The following is an 8936-nucleotide window of genomic DNA, read 5'->3' on the forward strand; positions in this document are numbered from 1 at the left end:
TTCCATTAGCATGAGTGCAGTCTTAGCCCACAGTTGTGGAAAACTGGAAACTGAAATCGAAACATATTCTCTTGGTTTATGTTGTATCTAAGAATCACCTGAATTATCTTGAAACATCCGATATTTCTAATAAATGCAAGTCTTGAATGGCCTATAAGCCATTGAAACCATGGTGTGCCCTTGACTGGGATTTGTTTATGACATTATCCCTGATCTTTAACTCTAGTGGAGTCTTCCAGTTGGAAAGAGTAGGCAATACCGCAAAGAGCACAACAGTCTCATTTGAAGACCAAGTGTGTCGATCATGGAATCCCTGGGAAACGTTATTGCTGACATTAGGCCTCAGTATTCCTCAAAGGAATCTAATGCTTTTGCCAAAACATGGGATTTGTGTTTAAACACAAAACAGAGGGCCATAGGAATCCTAAAGCAGTGGGCTTAATGAAAAAAAAATGCAAACAACAAAACCCAGGCATACAAAGGATTGTTTTGTTTTGTTTGCTCAAAATATTTTGGTCATAAAATAAAGAATAACATTTTGAAAGTGAGTTTTAACCACTAATTTCTAAGAATCCAGAGGAAACAAATTACTAATGGACTCATCCTATGGTCAAAACAACTTGCAATAAAGGGTAAAACGTCAAACAGTAAGACAACCTTTGGAAGGGGCTGAACGTCAGGTGCCTTGACCTCAGTCAATTCCTTCATCTTCCTCCTCATCGAATTTTAAAAACTGTTTTCTATTTTCTGTATATAAAAATAATACATATTTATCATGGAAAAAATGTATAGAAAACTCTAATGAAACTAAAATTAACCTGATTTCACCATCTAAGCATTTGTGCACATATTTGTACATATGTATTTGAATATATAACTTTAAAATAAAATTGAATTAATGTGTATATTGATCTGTGCCCTGACTTTTGCATTTAAATATATCACGAACACATTTACATGCAATTTACAGTTTCTGCTTTTTCATGCTTTCTCTTTCCTTTGTGTGTATGTCTTTTACTGCAAGACTGTTTTGTTTTGTCTGTTTTGTTTCTATTATGAAAAGAATAGGAATTCTATTCATAATAATCCTGAAGGCACTGAAGGCAGATTAATGTTTAAATTATTATTTCAACAAGGTAGCTTGACTTCCAAAAATACATATGATATAATTTTATGGTTTTGTAGCTATATATACTACAATCATTTAGACAATGGTTCTCAAAACTCACCTCAAAGTCCATCACACCATGGTTTTGACTTCTTCCTCTTCTTCCTCTCCTCCTTCTCCTTCTTCAAGTATTCTTAAGCAGGTATGTTGGTAGTTTATTTGAGAATGGATTTCTGGTCCCTTCCCATATAAAAGTCAATTTGTTTTGTAATGAAATTCTAAATCACAGCATTTATAAAATCAAACAGTTATAAGTACCTCTTGCACAGAGAAGTTTGAGGTTAGTTAATACATGTACTTTTCTTTTTTTTTAAAGATTTATTTATTTATTTATTTATTTATATCCCCTTCTCCCCTCCCCCACCCCGGTTGTCTGTTCTCTGTGTCTATTTGCTGCATGCTCTTCTTTGTCCGCTTCTGTTGTTGTCAGCGGCACGGGAATCTGTGTTTCTTTTGGTTGCTTCATCTTGTTGTGTCAGCTCTCCGTGTGTGCGGCACCATTCCTGGGCAGGCTGCACTTTCTTTCGTGGTGGCAGCTCTCCTTACGGGGCACACTCCTTGCACGTGGGACTCCCCTACGCGGGGGACACCCCTTCGAGCCACGGCACTTCTTGCGCACATCAGCACTGCACATGGGCCAGCTGCACACGGGTCAAGGAGGCCTGGGGTTTGAACCGTGGACCTCCCATGTGGTAGACGGACGCCCTAACCACTGGGCCAAGTCCGCCGCCCTACATGTACTTTACAAGATAAACATATCTTTTCTCTGTATGAATACTTGTATTTTTCTCCTTTATCATTATTATTTCCGGGTTGCCTGGATTTGCCTGGGTTTGTCTAGTACGTTGCTCGTCTCATTTTTTCTTTCCTGAAAATGTTGTTAGCTTTTTAGTCTACGTGTACAAATTTGCAATCAGGTGAGATATTTGCCTCAAATATATCTTTGGGTATTGCTTTCAATTGTTTTGGCGTTTTCCTCAGGAACATTCAGAATCCCATATGACCGCCCTGCTCTCTGCCTTTCGACGTCTCCTCACTCACCATTTTCATACATTTCATTTTTCTCTGCCTCTTGGGGGAAGAAACTGTCTTCTTCCACATCACTGATTTGTTTTCCAGGAGTCTCACTTCCAATTTTAATACCTCCAATATGAATATTAATCCAGTATTGGCTCTTCAGTTGCTGGCTCTCCCTTCTCACCTCATTGAGTTTGCTTATCCTGCATCTGTTCATTTCAACACACTCTCCCTGTGTATTTTGCTTCTATTCCATGTAGACTCTGTCTTCTTACACCCTGCCAAACCGTTCGGCAGTAGTCTACAGACTTTTGCTGGATCTGGAGTGAATCATGTAGAGATTTGCTCTTATTTGGATTCTTAAAGATGCTAATAGTTCTGTTTCCCTTGCTCTGTGGTATTTTCATCACATCTCACTATATTTTTTCTTAATCCTAGAATGACAAAAGATCTCACCAGTTCAAAATTAACAGCCTGCATGGATTGCTCTTGCCTCATTCTACTTACGCTAACTCTGGTTGAATCGACCCTTCCTATTATTTATCGAGTCAAAATGAGTTGATGTGCTAAAACCCTCACCCAATTCCACAACTTTGGAAGGCTTGCTTTGGTCTACTATCAATCAGCTGTCATGGGACTAGATTTTCTATCTACATCGCCTGGTGACCTCACAGTACTTGGAAAACCCCACCTCTCAACAAGTACATCCATCAATCATTTTCCTCATCCACATCTTGTACTTCACTTTGGAAGACTTCTCTTCTAAAGAAACAACACACCACTAACTCTTCGCCATATCACTTCCAGTCTGCTTAATTTCTGAGAGTCTCTGACTTAGGTATAGAAAGAGGAACTGAGAGGGGAAGAGAGATGGTGGAGCACATGATTTGCCTTCAAGGGCAGCACTGATGCAAGATAGAAGTAGCTGCCTACTTTTCCTGTTTGTGTATGTTTTATCTGAATCAGGGGTAAGCTGTTAAGGAGTGATGAAGTGTACCTTACCTAATTTCAAGCCAGCAGTTTTGTATGTTTTTTGGTAGCATAATACTGGCATATTCATTCTTTAAAATTAGGGCTTTTAAAATTAGTTTAATTTGATTGACATTATAGGTAGTAGAAATTTCATACTTTTTTTTTGTTATGTATTCCTATCTTCTTTGGTTTCTTAATGAGATGTGAGGAGAGGGTAGGTGAGAGACTGCCAGTTAGGTGACATATTAAACTATTCATTCCATAATTAAAAAGCAAATGCCACAATAAAGGGAGACACATGAATTTTTGGTTTCCCAGTGTTTATAAAAGTTATATTTACACTCTACTGTAGTCTAAATATGAAAAAACAATATATATACCTTAGTTAAGAAATGCTTTATTGCTAAAAATGCAAACTATCATCTGGGCCTTCAGCAAATCCTGGTCTTTCTGCCCAAGGAGGGTCTTGCCTTGCCGTTGCTAGCTGCTGACTCATCAGGGTGGTGCTACTGAAGGTTGGGGTGGCTGTGGCCATTTCTTAAAATAAGACAATGACGTTTGCTGCATTGATTGACTGTTCCTTTCATGAAAGATTTCTCTGTGGCATGCAATGACGTTTGAAAGCATTTTACCCACAGTAGAATTTCTTTCAAAATTGGAGTCAATCCTCTCAAACCTTGCTGCTGCTATATTAACTATGTTAATACTCTAAACTCTTTGTTGTCATTTCAACAGGGTTCACAGCAGGACTATATTTCTTCTCAAGAAACCACTTTCCTTGCCCATCTATAAGGAACTACTCCTCTCCCAAAGTTTTATCATGTGATTGCAGCAATTCGGTCACATCTTTGGGCGCCACTTCTCATTCTAGTTCTCTTGCTATTTCCACTACATCTGCAGTTACTTCCTCCATGGACGTCTTGAAACCCTCAAAGTCATCCATGAGGGTTGCAATCAACTTCTTCTAAACTCCTGCTAATACTGATATTTTGACCTCCGATGAATCATCTATGTTCTTAATGGCATTTGGAATGATGAACCCTTTCCAGAAGATTGTGTGTGTGTGATCAAAGTAACAACTTTATTTTTAAGATAATGACAAAGAATTTCAATCTTAGATGCCTCTTTATCCCTAAGTTAATCTTCAAGGTACATAAAACAACAATAACAACAACAACACATTCTGCCACTCATAATTCAACTTGAATCTGAAGTTGATCAAAACATCTAAATATTACCTTATTAAAAACAAATCTAATTAGATTAAGCAATCTCATACAGTCAGAATCTAGAATATATGTTACCAGGGGATGGGGTGAGGATAGGGAATAGGAAGTTAAGGCTCAAAACGTATAGGCGTCCCCCTGAAAAGGTGGAAATGCTTTGGTAATGGATGGTGGTGATGCTCGCACAACACTGAAATATATATCTGAATGATAAAATGATTAAAATGGGAAATGTTAGATTGTATATATGGTAGCAGAATAAAAATTAAAAATGAAATCCATGGAACTACACTACACAGGGAACCCTATTATAAACCAGGTACTATAGTACAATTATAAAAATGTGCTTTCATCCATTGTAACAAATGTTCCACACCAATACAAGGTGTTAATAATAGGGCAGTGGTATATGGGAATCCTGTATTTTATGCATGATTCTTCTGTAAACTCACAACTTCTCCAATATAGAAAAAAGAAAAACAAACAAACAAGCCCCAAATCAATCTTTGATTAAGATCAGACTCAACAATTTGAATCTTGTAAGAAATTTCCAACCAAGTGTCATGTGAATATACATGAGAATTTAATACCTTGTACACCATACTGTTCACATGGTAAAAAAAATATCCCCCCACTACAGGCTTAAGACAGTAGAATGAGAGGAACTAGAAGTCTGGCATTCATTTGTTTGAGATTTAAAGCTCTTCCACTTGATTGCTGTAAGCTCTTTGATCATATGATATGTGCTTTTTCATTAATCGTTCCTCAGAACAAAGTATCTTCCCAATGGTTTTTCCTTTGAGTGGTACAATCCACAAGTTCTATATTTAGGTTGCTTAACTTAATCTGGGTGCTGAAGGATGTTGTTTATTTAACACCACCGATATCCATTATAGTGCCATTTCCATAGATAACAGGTGAGTCCAAATTAACCAATCTATTACTGATAGGATCACTGCTTTCATAACCAGATTCAGTCCTTTGCATCAGCCAATTGTCACCATGAACTTTAGTCTCTATGAGACCTTTATTTTTCTCTTTTCCTTTTCCATTAGATTCAAGTGAATTCCTGCTTCCTATTCCCTGCTTTATTTCATCTTCATATATGGTCATTTAACCTTTTTGTTTTGGATTCTCTTTTGGCCAATTGTCAAAACCATGATCTTTGCTGATAATTGATTTATGTCTTGAACTATGCTGCTTTTTGTCACTTTCACTAAAAATGCTATCAGTGTTTAATGCTTCTCTCATAGGTTTCCAACCTCAATTCCAACCTTTACTGCTACTCTTACAGCTGCTCCCTTTATCCCTAGAATCTTGGCTGCTGTCTGTATCATATCCAGTGCCACTGTCATTCTTAACCTTGTGTATTAGTCAGGGTTCTCTAGGGAAATAGAATCAGCAGGAGGTATCTGTCAATAGTATGAGATTTTATTTTATTTTATTTTATTTTTATATTTTATTTTATTTTTTTTAAAAAATATTACATTCAAAAAATATGAGGTCCCATTCAACCCCACCGCCCCCACCCCGCCTCCCCCCACAGCAACATTCTCTCTCATCATCACGACACATCCGTTGCACCTGGTAAGTACATCTCTGAGCATCGCTGCACCCCATAGTCAATGGTCCATATCATAGCCCACACTCTCCCACGTTCCATCCAGTGGGCCTGGGGGATCTACAATGTCCCGTAGTTGTCCGTGAAGCACCACCCAGGACATCTAGTATGAGATTTTATAAGAGTCTCTCACGTGACCATGGGGATGCACAAGTCCAGGTTCCGCAGGCAGGCTGCAAGCCAGGGGCTCCGATGAAAGTCCAATGAAGGTCCTTGATGAGTTTCCAGGAGACGTTGGCTGTCCAAGGACAAGCTGGGAGATTCTCTCTGAATGCTGAAATCACTTCCCCTTTATAAGGCATTCAACTGATTGGATAAAGCGTCACTCATTGCTGACAGCAGTCGACCTGAATGATGTAGATGTAATCAGCTATCTTTGCAGTAAAGTCACTGTTGACTAAAATCCATAAATGTCCCTGTGTTACAATTAGCCCAGTAATTGCTTGACCAAACAACTGGGCACAATTACCTGGCTGAGTTGAGACATTAGCCTAACCATCATACCTTGCTTGTTATTTTCTTTCCTGGAGCAAGAATCTGGGATTTACTCGAATTTAATATTGTGCAGAAACTGGAGTCTGATGGGCAACTCGGTCATGCTTACCTGGTCCTTTTCCTTGACTGTGATACAGATGAGGATTTTCATGTTGTCTAAAGCCATTTGGGGCAGGAGGTGATCCAGAACTTGAAATATAAAAGGTCTTTAACCAAATCTCTATGCTGGTCCAAATCTTTTCTTTGTGAGAAAGGAAGTTTTCAGTTCAGTGGAAACACATTCTCTGGAAATGTCTTTGATTTTTTCCCCTGTGGGTCATGGTGACCTAACTGGTCCTCTATCTACTTCCATTTGTTGGAACATCGCTCTGATTAAATGATGAAATATTATCTGTTTGAGATTTCTTACTTCTTGCTGCTTTGCTTGATCATCAAATCCATTTTCTTTTAAATTGTGTGATTTGTAAGTCGAGGGCTTTTCACATCCATGTTTTCCTCAACAGATTTATAATGTGACCAGTCCATGACCTGTCTGAGTGCGTCTTCAGTAAAAACTGCTGTGCCAGCTGGGTTTGCATAAAACAAAAGACAACATCTTTCCATCTACTTCCAACTTTCACATTTGCATCATCAAAAAATACCCATTTTGAACACTTGGTATGAAAAGCAAAGGCACAATAATGTCAGCTAGTGAAGCAGATCATCCCAATAAGGTGAAGCTCACTATTTTTGGCATTTTCATCAGTAACCCTACTAAAAAGCCCAGGAAGATTAAGATGTGTTGCAAGATTCTGGACAATGTCTTCGGTCAAGTCAGAATGTTCAGAATCCCAGATTAAACCAATTGTAACAATCGCTGGGCAATTCATTAAAACATGGCTAATTTTACTTTTTGGCCACAATTACTAGGGCATTTTCTTTTTTTTTCCCCAAAAGGGTATGCATGTATGTATGTATGTATATATGTATGTATTTTTCTTCCCCTCCCCCTCCCCTTGCCCTGTTGTTTTTGCTGTCTGTCCATTTGCTGTGTGATCTTCTGTTTCTATTTCTCTTTTTATCTTCTCATCTTTCTCCTCTATGATTCACCAGGACTAGATCCTGGGGACCTCTGATGTGGAGTGTGGTTCCCTGTCAATTGCACCACCTCATTTCTTAGTCTCTGCTGCGCTTCACCTTGACTCTCCCTTCGTCTCTCTTTCGTTGCGTCATCATCTTGCTGCGGGACTCACTTGTGCGAGCACTGGCTCGCCGTGTGGGCATCGGCTCGCCATGCACAAACTGGCTTGCCACACAGGCACTGGCTCACCATGTGGGCACTCACGCAGGCACTTGCCTGGGTACTTGGTTCACCATGTGGGCACTCGTGCGGGCACTTGGCTCACTGCACGGGAAACTGGCTCACCTCACAAGCACTTGCACGGGCACTTGGCTCACCATGTGGGCACTCAGTTCGCTGCACAGGCAACTGGCTCCCTATGCAGGCACACTTTCTCTTCTTTTTCACCAGGAGGCTTCAGGGATCAAACCCAGGTCCTCCCATAGGGTAGGTGGGGGCCTTATCACTTGAGCCACATCCACTTCCCTTCTAGGGCATTTTCTATAGTCATTAGTTATATTTGCTGCTTGCAGCAATTCAGCAAACATTTCAGGCTCAAAGCATTCGTGCCTTTCCAGCACTCTTTCAACTTCGTTCCATTGGGTTGTTGTAGAAATGTACTGTACAAATTCTGTAAAAGGCACAGGATCTGATGATTCTCCACAGCAACAACACTGGTCATAGTCACAGCAAACTTCTGGTGAAGGATGCAAGACTTAGAGGTAGTCAAGTCTGCATCTTTGCTGGAGACTGTGTGAAAATATGTCCTCTCCGATACATTTTCAAAGCGCTCTGCAGCAGCATCCATAAGACCAAGCTGAAATCACTGCTCAACTTTGAAGCGTTCTGCAAGAGAGTGCCTTATGTTATCTGAAGGAAAGGCTTTTTCTTGACTATGTTGAAACTGTGTAAATATTGTCTTCAGTGTACAAGGTATGTGGGCATCTCCCTAACAAGTCCAGTCAGAATCTGCAAGCTTCGTCAGAATATGGCCAGCTGCCACGAAACCTCTACTATTAAGAAAGCAGCTTTTAATAAGCCCTAGGTAGGGGCTAGGAATAGCATACTCGCAGGTTGGTCAACTTTTCCAAGATTACCACCAGATTTCTGTAAGAATTTTACCTATGCCATTTTCAAGCAAATTTGTTTGTATTAAAGCTAAGAATTGTGCACAATGATAAAATGGATGATATCCTGAATTGTCCACTTAAATTTACTGCAGTCTCTTATAATAACATAAGTTTCCAAACCCATATCTTTTCTGGAGCTGTAAATTTTGATGAAAACTTTGTAAAGTAAAAATAGGATACATAAATGTTGAAGTTCTGAATGCTAAAA

At 39.3% G+C, this 8936-nt stretch overlaps 1 pseudogene; it reads right to left on the minus strand.

The window, feature by feature from the left end:
• Positions 1-5148: 5148 nt before the first annotated feature.
• Positions 5149-8729, minus strand: LOC101411440 (inactive ubiquitin carboxyl-terminal hydrolase 53 pseudogene; annotated as a pseudogene).
• Positions 8730-8936: the final 207 nt, after the last annotated feature.

Source organism: Dasypus novemcinctus, chromosome 13 (assembly GCF_030445035.2).
Source record: "Dasypus novemcinctus isolate mDasNov1 chromosome 13, mDasNov1.1.hap2, whole genome shotgun sequence".
NCBI classification, from domain to species: Eukaryota; Metazoa; Chordata; class Mammalia; order Cingulata; family Dasypodidae; genus Dasypus; species Dasypus novemcinctus.